Source organism: Giraffa tippelskirchi, chromosome 1 (genome assembly GCF_054371585.1).
Source record: "Giraffa tippelskirchi isolate mGirTip1 chromosome 1, T2T-mGirTip1v1.2.pri, whole genome shotgun sequence".
Lineage (NCBI taxonomy): Eukaryota > Metazoa > Chordata > Mammalia > Artiodactyla > Giraffidae > Giraffa > Giraffa tippelskirchi.
In genome coordinates this window covers 20,165,100-20,175,672 of record NC_137275.1, presented here as the reverse complement: position 1 = coordinate 20,175,672, position 10,573 = coordinate 20,165,100, and the positions used below count along the sequence as shown (strand labels likewise).

The 10,573-nt window shown below is 43.4% G+C and overlaps 1 non-coding gene across 1 annotated transcript; it reads left to right on the top strand.

Annotated features, from left to right (window-relative positions):
- The first annotated feature begins 9,567 nt into the window (after nt 1–9,567).
- Nucleotides 9,568–9,701, top strand: LOC145521798 (small nucleolar RNA SNORA70). The gene has a single exon (XR_014065704.1). It is a non-coding gene; the product is annotated as a small nucleolar RNA SNORA70 (small nucleolar RNA).
- The last annotated feature ends 872 nt before the right edge of the window (nt 9,702–10,573 follow it).

Here is a 10,573-nt window from a genome sequence, read left to right as displayed (position 1 = left end):
ACTTCCATGAAACATTTGGGGACTAAAAGCCTAATGACAATCTTTTGGCTGAGAATCAAGTAGCTGTCACTTCGGTGATCCTGCTGTTTGCTACTATTTTTATTTGATAAGCAGAACATTATACTTGGGCCTAGATTTGAGGCAAGATCGTCAGTGATGCATGGTCTAGAGACCAGAGGGCCTCATCCCCAGGCCGGCCTGTGGTCAGGTTTCTTTGGCAGAAGTATTGTAGATGTTTTCAATTAGGGGGGAAACAAAAACCTCCAGGGAGTATGGCTTTGACCCGAATAAAACCTCCCCTTGAATATAATTTCCCTCTCTAGCTCTCTTTCTCTATTTCTCTCTCAATCTGTAAATCTGTGTGCCGGCGTGGGTGTGGATGTGTGTGCAAAATGGTTGAGACAGCTGCCTTACACAGGTGGTATCCCAGGCAGTAAATAATATGGCTTTTATAGAGGGCTTGAGACACACAGTCTCAGAACAATTAATTTTACCACTACACATTTGACCTAAGAGCACTTTTTATCACAGCAGGAATTCCTTATCAAATTCTCAGGTGCAGGAGCCCCATAAACACTTTGGAGGCATACAGACTTCATGGCTGAGATGGTTAGTTACTTGAGGAGGGAGACAGAAGTGGTCTGGGAAGAAAGAGAAATATAAAACACTGACCCCAGCTCAAAGAGGCAAACCCGAATAGTCAACACTGCCCTTCTGGGAAGTTTGTGTATTCCTCACCTAGTCATAGGGTTAGAAACCTTAACAATTTAGCATATATTTTTGACTGTGCCACACAGCATGTCGAATCTTAGTTCCCCAACTAGGGATTGAACCTCAGCCCCCTGCATTGGAAGGGTGGAGTCTTAGCCACTGGACTGCCAGGGAATTTCCCTTTTTAATTTTTTAACCTTAACAATTTAGAAGTCAGCCATCATGGGGAAAGATTGGCTGTGTTGTCATAAGGCATGCACAATTGAAGAGTTACAAGGAACAATACAGTTCAAAAGAATTGACAAAAATTTCCAGGTGGAGGACCGGGAAGTCATTCAGCTTGCAAACTGGGGCTAAGGAGTGCTTACCGAAACAGCCAACAAAAACTTTAAAAAAAAAAAAAAAAACTCATATGGCTGGAAATCTATGTATATATGTATTTAAACATATCTTCAAATATTTATCTACTTAAAGAAAAGAAGATATCCACCTGTCTCTGATATTTGTAATAATTAGTTTTACTTCTTCATAAATTAATGTATTTTATGTGTTGAGAACCCCTAGTCCAATTTTCTGTACTTGCATGAACTAAACAAAGATTTACTCAGGTGAACACAAAACTGCAAATTAGGGATTCCACCAGAATTTATGGGCTTCCTTGGTGGCTCAGATGGTAAAGAATCTGCCTGCAATGTGGGAGACCCGGGTTTGAACCCCAGGTGGGGAAGAGCCCCTGGAGAAGGGAATGGCTACCCACTCCAGTATTCTTGCTTAGAAAATTCCTTGGACAGAGGAGTCTGACAGGCTTCAGTCCATGGGGCCGCAAAGAGTTGGACATGACTGAGCAACTAACACACACACACACACACACACACAAACACCAGAATTTATATGTCAGGGTGTATTATTGCTTGTTTGTTTTTCTATTAAATGGCCATTGGGGCATGACATTTTGTTAAAGAAGCAAAACCAAAGGGGAAGAAAAGCTGTCACAATTATTTTCAAGACCCATCCAAACCCTGACATTTTTCTAAGTTCAACAAACATTTTTGATGGGTCTGAATGACTGTGAAACCAACAAATCATTCCAGTAAAAGCAAAGGTGCAGGAGAGCATTTATTCACTGACTGTCTGTGGCCTGTGAGCCCCTCCTGAGACTGAGATCCTCCTCTTCTGGGATAGAAGAGAGAGCTGGAAGGACAGGAAAAGCATTAAATGAGAAAAACCTGACAAAAACTATTCTTCTGAATCTGAGCCCATATGTCAGTTTCATGTAGAATCATAAATTTATAGATTTAAAATCCCTTTTCTGTTTAAAAATGGTAAAGAGATTATATTATACTTCTTTAACTCTCTTGCTTAAAATCCTTTATTATTATTATTTTTTTAATACCCACTGTGTCATTATAAGGGGCTTCGCCAGTGGCTCAGAGGTAAAAAATCTGCCTGCAATGCAGGAGGCACAGGAGATGCAGATTCAATCCCTCTGTTTGGAAGATCCTCTGGAGGAGGGCATGGCATCCCACTCCATATTCTTGCCTAGAGAATCCCATGGACTGAGGAGCCTGGTGAGCTACAGTCCATGGGGTCACAAAGAGCTGGACATGACCAAGGTGACGGAGCATGCATACACGCATGCATGTCATTATAAAAAAAGAAGGTTTCAGTTTCTTTCTGATGAGGATCCTAACTTTTGATGACAGAGGGCCTGATCACAGGGGGGAAATTAAGTGGCTGATGTGAGACACATATACCATCAAGAGATAACCAATTAGAAATAATTAGGGAAAAAATCCCAAAGGCGGCCTTTAGCCCACATCTCTTTCTAGGAAATTTTATTCTTTCTTTAGAGTCTAAAATGCCTATTTCAAGTACTGTTTCATTATTTTTCTCAAAAGTATGAAATGCTTGGCACCTCATAAGCCTCCTGGTGACTCCTTGTTTGAAGGGCAAAGCATAGCAGACATCCTCTAATAAAGAATAACTGCTAATAAGGTAAACATGACATAATTTTTTTCTTGGACTTAATTTGTACTTGGGCATCTGCCTTTTCCTCACAAATACTGGGGGATATCTACTCAAGAGTAACATAAATATGAGAATCTTCTCATTTATTTGATCAAAAGCTGGATACACTTGCATATCTGCCATGGGTGTGGAGGTAACTGAACACGGATTTACAATAGCTCAATTCTACATGTTAGTTGGAGAAAGAAACCACTCTCCATCGAACTATGAAGTCATGAATATGCTCCATAAATTGTTTTAATTAAAAAAAATATGGTGAGATTGCACCTCTGTGTCCATTATATTTGAAAAGCTGGGAAAGAGAAATAGGTTGAAGGCCTAACCTGAGGCAGAAAGCACATTCCTTCAGCATGGTGCTCCTCCCCAGACCCGAGGAAGCCGCAGAGCCTTCGCTTCTCCTCTCCGCACTCTGTAACTTTCTGTCTGCTTGGAGAACTTTCCCAGGTTCCCCTATGTCTCATCTATTTTTCTGGGTTCTCATAAAGATTCCCCCACTTGTCCCAAGGGTGCATTGGACCCAAACTCCTGCCTGCCCATGTGAGCTGACCTTGTGGATCTCTTCCCAACTCCATGTTCAGTGACCACATTGAAGCTTGCAATCAACCATGGTGGGAGTGTTTACAGCATGGAAATTGGCCCGTGCTATAGATCAGGACTTTTACTTCCTCCCTGGAGATCCAGTTGGTGGCTAAATCTACACTAGCATACCAGCGTCTTGAACACATCCTTCTACTCTTTCTCCCTCCCCTTCTCCCATTTCAAATCTTATCCTCAGATAACCACACGTTTGAAATATGCCAATAAATGCATTTTCTAAGTTAATAGTGGAGAAAGAGGTATTCCCTGGTGACTCAAATGGTAAAGACTCTGCCTTCAATGCAGGAGACCTGGATTCGGTCCCTGGGTCAAGAAGATCCCCCCAAGAAGGGAATGGCAACCCACTCCATATTCTTACCTGGAGAATTTCATGGACAGAGGAGCCTGGAGAGACTACAGTCCATGGGGTTGCAGAGAGAGGGACATGACTGAGTAACTAACATACACATTCTGTGAAGCATATATTGAACACTATCTAATGATAATGCCTTAACCCAAAGAAAAGAATCTCTATGAAAGCCCACAAAATAGTGCTTTTGTCTAGGACAAACTTCTCAGCATCTTTCAAATTATACCATCAAGGCAGCTAGTGACTCCACCTTAAACCAGTGTTGACAAGATATGAAAGCAGAGTTGGAAAAACTGTCTGGATAGAGGGACCAGTGTTGACTGAAATGCAGAGACAACCTTGCCAAGACAAAAAAGAGAAGCCAATTTTCAGGAGCCACGTACAGATGTGAGAGTTGGACCGTAAAGAAGGTTGAGAACACACAGAAGTGAGGGATGATGCTGGATAGGGCACCGGAGCGCTTGCCCTCTGCCTCTCTTCCATCCGAATGTTCATCTGTATCTTTTAATACCCTTTGTATATAATGAGTGGTCTTAGTAAATGGGTTTCCTGAGTTTTATAAGCCACTCCAACAGATTAATTGAACCCAAGGACAGGATTATGGGAACCTCTGATTTATAACCGGTCATCAGAAACACAGGTAATAGCCTGGGTTTGCGTTTGTGACTAAAGTGGAGTCTTATGGAACTTAGCACTGTGGTATTGGATGTCATCTCTCGATTGTTCAGTCACTAAGTTATGTCCGACTCTTTGCAAACCCATGGACTACAGCATGCCAGGCTTCCCTGTCCTTCACCATCTCCCAGAGCTTGCTCAAACTCTTGTCCATTGAGTCGGTGATACCAACCAACCACCTCATCCTCTGTCGTCCCCTTCTCCGCCTGTCTTCAATTTTTCCCAGCATCAGAGTCTTTTCCAATGAGTCGGCTCTTCTCATCAGGTGGCCAAAGTATTGGAGCACCAGCTTCAATCTCCTGGTAGACAGTGTTAGAACTGACTTGAATTGTAGGACATCTGGCTGACGTCTGGGAGCATCATTTTGGGAGGTGTGTGGAGCCCCCTCCCACCCCAACTCCCACACACATTTTGGAATTGGGTGACCAAAATGAAATTAGGTATAATAAAATAATTTGGAGCATAGTTTATTTCTTAGTTCATGGAATCATTATGCATCTGACCTGAACACATTACACCTTTCCTGAGTCTACTCACTGAAACCAAAGTCATAGCCTCAAGGAAACACAAAGGCATCAATTAGAGGATGGAAATGTTAGGAAGAGAGAAAGGGAGCTACCTGCAGAAATACTAGTGTGAAAGTGCTCTTCTTCTCTTAACACTCTTTTCCTTTTCTTCTTCATAGTGAACTCTTTTCATGTCTTCGTCCTTTATGAATGAAAGCAACACCAAACCTAAGGGCATCTTATAATCAGAAGTGCTTCTGACCAAAAGTGCAAGAAGGGAACCAGCATGGATCCCAGAGTGTTGGGCTGCACACTGCAGGCTTACAAGCCGTATGCTTGCCCAACTTTAAGACCTAAGAAAGAGCCCAGAGTCAGTGACAAAGACATCAATGGTTTAATGGATGGAGGAGCTCACATGTCTGAAGCAAGGTCCTAAAGTGACACCCTACTGTATATGCAGCAGAGGGTTGGGGGCATGGATTGGCAACTGGGAGGAACTGATGTCAGGTTGGCTCATCAGTTACCAGGGAAAGGATGTACAGAGAGCAAGAGAACAATCTTAAGTGGCCGGACCATGTGCAGACAAAAGCAAGCCATGAGGAAAAGAGCTGATGAAAATCTCTCACATGCATATCCCTCATATGCAGCATCTTGAGGACAAAGACCATGATGGGGACCATCCCCATAACTGGATCCTGCCCAAGGGAAACAGTTAATAATACTTCTTCAGTGTTTCATTCTGATGTATCTTTTATTTTCCCACTTTTCCTATTTCACTTACTTATTTCCTTTCCCCTAGCTGGAATAACTTTTCCTAGCTTCCTACTTTTCCAAAGTCTATCCATCCTTTAAAACTCATGTCAAGTCCTCTCTTGTCCGAAAAGGCTGTGCAAACCTCCCCCAGCCCCACTCCAGGGAACAGGGGAGTCAGCCAAGATGGTAAGTGAGCTCTGGACGAGGGGTCAAGAGTCCTCATTCACTGGCTGTTTCCTTACTTCCATCCTGGCTCTCCAAGACAAAGCCTGTGGACCAACTGGGGTGTGGAATGAATGGGGAAGCAGGAAAACACAACTGAAGTAGACCACTTACTATGTTCACCTCTTGACCTACTATCCCTCCCTCCTCTAAATTCTTAGACTGTAGGAAATCAACCCTAAATATTCATTGGAGGGACTGATCCTAAAGGTGAAGCTCCAATACTTTGGCCACCTGATGAGAAGAGCTGAATCATTAGAAAAGACCCTGATGCTGGGAAAGACTGAGGGTAGGAGGAGAAGGGGACGGCAGAGGATGAGATGGTTGGATGGCATCACCGACTCGATGGACATGGGTTTGAGCAAGCTCCGGGAGATGGTGAAGGACAGGGAGGCCTGATGTGCTGCAGTCCATGGGGTCGCAAAGAGTCAGACTCAAATGAGCGACTGAACAATTGTCTACTTAGTCATTTTCCACTTAACCTATGAAATGCATATTCACAGCTCTTAGCACACAGAAGGCAATAACTCATTGACTGGATGATTGGTCTGTCTTTTTCTCTTAAGAAAACTCCTTGTAAGTTCTTTTAGTTAAGTTGTTTTATTTATTCTCTTATTGGCAGTTGATTTTTGTCCTTTCAGATTGTGGCATTTACCTAATAAGAAGTAATTTAACTGTTTTTAAATAGGCTGTTTGGCTATTTTAAAGATAAGAAAGTACTATATCTAGAAGAGCAGAGAGGAATGGGCATAAGAGACTGAGTCCTGGGTGGACCCAGCCCAGCTGTGTGGTCTCTGCCCTCCTGTCACTGTGCCAGGAGTTGGAAGTTCACTTTCTAGCAAATGGGGGAGCTTGCATATCCTTGGCAGCAGGAATCCTGGCCACCAATCCCAGCCAGCATCTTGCCCTCAGGTTACTCCTGCTTTCAGTTCAGAGTTCCACTTGTCTGTCTAAAAAGCAAACACATTAAACCCTGATGACTCACAGCCCATTAGCTATCTCACTTAATGGAGCAAGTGACAGCTCTCATTACTCTAGATTGACCCTAAGCAGGTCTAGAACCTTGTATTAAACCTCTACCACTTCTCTAAGCTTACTGAGTGTGCCCAGTGAAATATCAGGATTCAATTAAATTCAACACGTAATTATTGTATATCCCCAATATTCTAGACACTCTATTAGGTATAAGATAAATAAGTAATAATTCCATTTGCTTTTATTGTGGGCCACTGTCTGTGCTAAATCTTTTATCTATGTTATCTCATCTAATTGTTAGGATGTTTCTACTGTGACTTCTTATGTTCAGTTTGCCATTGAGGAGGCTGAGGCAGGGGGGTTAAGGGACATTTTCAAGATCACATAGCTATTAAAGGGTAGGCTTTCTGCCCAGCTGTGTCTGACTCTAAACTCATGCTCTTTCTTACCTCTTTTCTCATGGTCTCTCCTCTCCTCAGTTTACTGTCTAGTAAACAGATTGAAGGATCTGAAATTTGAACTCAGACTCCTAAGGACTGAACTTAGATCCAAGCAACTCCCTGTGACCCCTGACCCAGGAAGTGGTCGAGAGTCCAATGATTCAGTCTCCTCTGGCTCAGCTTTTCTAACCGATGATACCAACACTTACCTTCACTAATGCTTGACAAAGTGCTTCTGAAAGATATTAGATTCCCAGCAAGGGACTTCCATTGACCCTATCAATCAAGACTCCATTTGTATGGAGGCATCCATGGTGGGGGTTGGGGGTTGGGGGAATGACATAGCAGCTCCTTTTCTGTGGCATCACTTCACCTGGGCCCAGCCCCTCAATTCAACTGAGGTAAGATTGTTGTTGTTTAGTCGCTAAGTCGTGTCCGACTCTTTGCAACCCCATGGACTGCAGCATGCCAGGCTTCTCTGTCCATCGCCAACTCCCAGAGCTTGCTCAAACTCATGTCCATTGAGTCGGTGATGCCATCCAACCATCTCAACCTTTGTCACCCTCTTCTCCTGCCTTCAATGTTTCCCAGCATCAGGGTCTTTTCCAATGAGTCAGTTCTTCCCATCAGGTGGCCAAAGTATTGAAGTTTCAGCTTCAACATCAGTCTTTCCGATGAATATTCAGGACTGATTTCCTTTAGGATTGACTGGCTTGATCTCCTTGCTGTTCAAGGGACTCGAAAGAGTCTTCTCCAACACCACAATTCAAAAGCATCAATTCTTTGGTGCTCAGCTTTCTTTATGGTCCAACTTTCACATCCATATATGACTACTGGAAAAGCCATAGCTTTGACTAGACAGACCTTTGTCTGCAAAGTAACGTCTCTGCTTTTTAATATGGTGTCTAGATTGGTCATAGCTTTTCTTCCAAGAAGCAAGAGCCTTTTAATTTCATGGCCACAGTCACCATCTGCAGTGATTTTGGAGCCCAAGAAAATAAAGTCTGTCACTGTTTCCATTGTTTCCCATCTATTTGCCATTAAGTGATGGGAAAGGATGCCATGATCTTAATTTTTTGAATGTTGAGTTTTAAGCCAGCTTTTTCAGTCTCCTCTTTCACTTTCATCGAGAGACTCTTCAGTTCCTCTTCAATTTCTGCCATAAGGGGTGTCATCTGCATATCTGAGGTTATTGATGTGTCTCTATAGCTGATTCACTTTGCTATACAGCAGAAACGGACACAACATTGTAAAGCAATTATACTCCAATAAAATTTTTTTAATCAAATAGAAAAAGATATTTACTAAGATCCATGTATCTCTAGTCACCTCTGGCCAGTTATTCCACTCTCGTCGTTGTTATAACATGTTATAACCACTATACCACACTCCCTGATTTTCCTCTCTATTTTCCTGAGTTCCTGCGATACCACCCTCAGGCAGGTGACAGAATTAGTTATGTTTGCTACAGAGGTGAAAGGGGGCACGATGCCGTGTAATGCCTGACTTCCAACAGTCTTTCATCTTTAAGAAAACTAAAAACGGTAGACTTAGCCCCAGAAAGGAGGAAGAGATTTTCTTCTGCACATCTGCCTCCCCTCAGCTCTCAGGTCTGCTTTAGTCAATATTTACCTGTCAGCCCATAACTTGTTGATGTGGATCTCAGAGGAATTGAATCGATCTGTTTTTCACCTACCTTGTTGGACCCTTTGCTAGCGATAGCTTTTGTGAGCTGAATGTTTTTAAGTGACAGACATAGTAAAACTCTTTATGCCACAGACAAAGGGACTGAATTCACACTTCACTCAGGAACTTAACAATTGTGATCCATGGGACCAACATTACTTGTAGTTGCTCCTGATACCAGACACAGGAGACGTACAGGGTACTGAGTCCATAAAATCAATAGCTGCTATGAGAAGATCCTTCTGTACTTGATGACAAATAGTGCTTAAACACAAACACATTTAGGCAAACCTAAGTATTATGTAACCAAACAATTTTATTAATTTAGCTTGTGGGATTTCTTCCCCTTCCTCCTCCTCTGCGTCTTCTTCTTTTAAATTGAGATGCCACTGCAGCTGAGCTTCCCAGGTGGCACAGTGTTAAAAAATCCACCTGCCAATGCAGGAGATGCAAGAGACAAGGGTTCTATCTCTGGGTCAGTAAGATCCCTTGGAGAAGGAAATGGCTACCCACTCCAGTATTCTTTACCTGGAGAATCCCATGGGCAGAGGAGTCTGGTGGGCTACTGTCCGTGGGATCACAAAGAGTCAGACACACCTAGGCAGCTATGCACGCACGCACACCACTGCATCCAGTTAAGCTGACTGTGCTCTTTTCCCCGTGGGGGCCCAGTGTCCAATGTCTGCAAACAACAGCCCCTTGGTAGCGTATGCAGCCCATTGCCTGTGCAGGCTGCCCTCAGTGACCTTGGATACAACTCTTTCCAGTGGACTTTCATGACTGGCATGCTGTTTCCAATCTAAGCTCCAGACAGGTATGCACAGTGCCCCTGGAAAGCCCCGGGGCACACTGGCCAGGGTCCACATTGGCCAAGTCATAATGTCCATCCCCACTGAGATGCAGAACAAGGAGCCTGTGATTGAGACCCTCCTAGGGGCCAAGTCTAAGTTCCCCAGCCACCACATCTTGGATTCACATCTTCAAGAAATGGGCATTTACTAAGTTTAGTGCAGATGAATGTGAAAACATGACAGAAAAGCGGCACATTCCGGATGGCTGGGGGGGGGGTCACATATTTTATATACAACCCTAATGGTGGCCCCCTGGACAAATGGCAGGCCCTGCACTCATGAGAGTCTTGGAGCTGTCCCCTCCTTACTCATGTCCACCAATAAATCCTACTTTCTCATAAAAAATATATATATTGAGATGCCACACTGTAGTACATTCCATTGTTGTTGTTCAGTCGCTAAGTCATGTCTGACTTTTTGTGACCCCATGGACTGAAGTATGCCAGGCTTCTCTGCCCTTCACTATCTCTTGGGGTTTGCTCAAACTCATGTCCATTGAATCAGTGATGCCATCCAACCATCTCATCCTTTGTCACCCCCTTCTTCATGCCCTCAACCTTTCCCAGCTTCAGGGTCTTTTCCAGTGAGTCGGCTCTTTGCGTCAGGTGGCCAAAGTATTGGAACTCCAGCTACGTTCCCTAGAAGTACATTGTATACTTTAGGCATACACATGACAATTTTTCAAATGTATATGGTGACTTCAGTTGTCCTGAGGCTTTATCTTTATTTGCCCCCTCTTCCTTGGAGGATGATTTGTTTTTCCAACTGTAGCAAATAGCT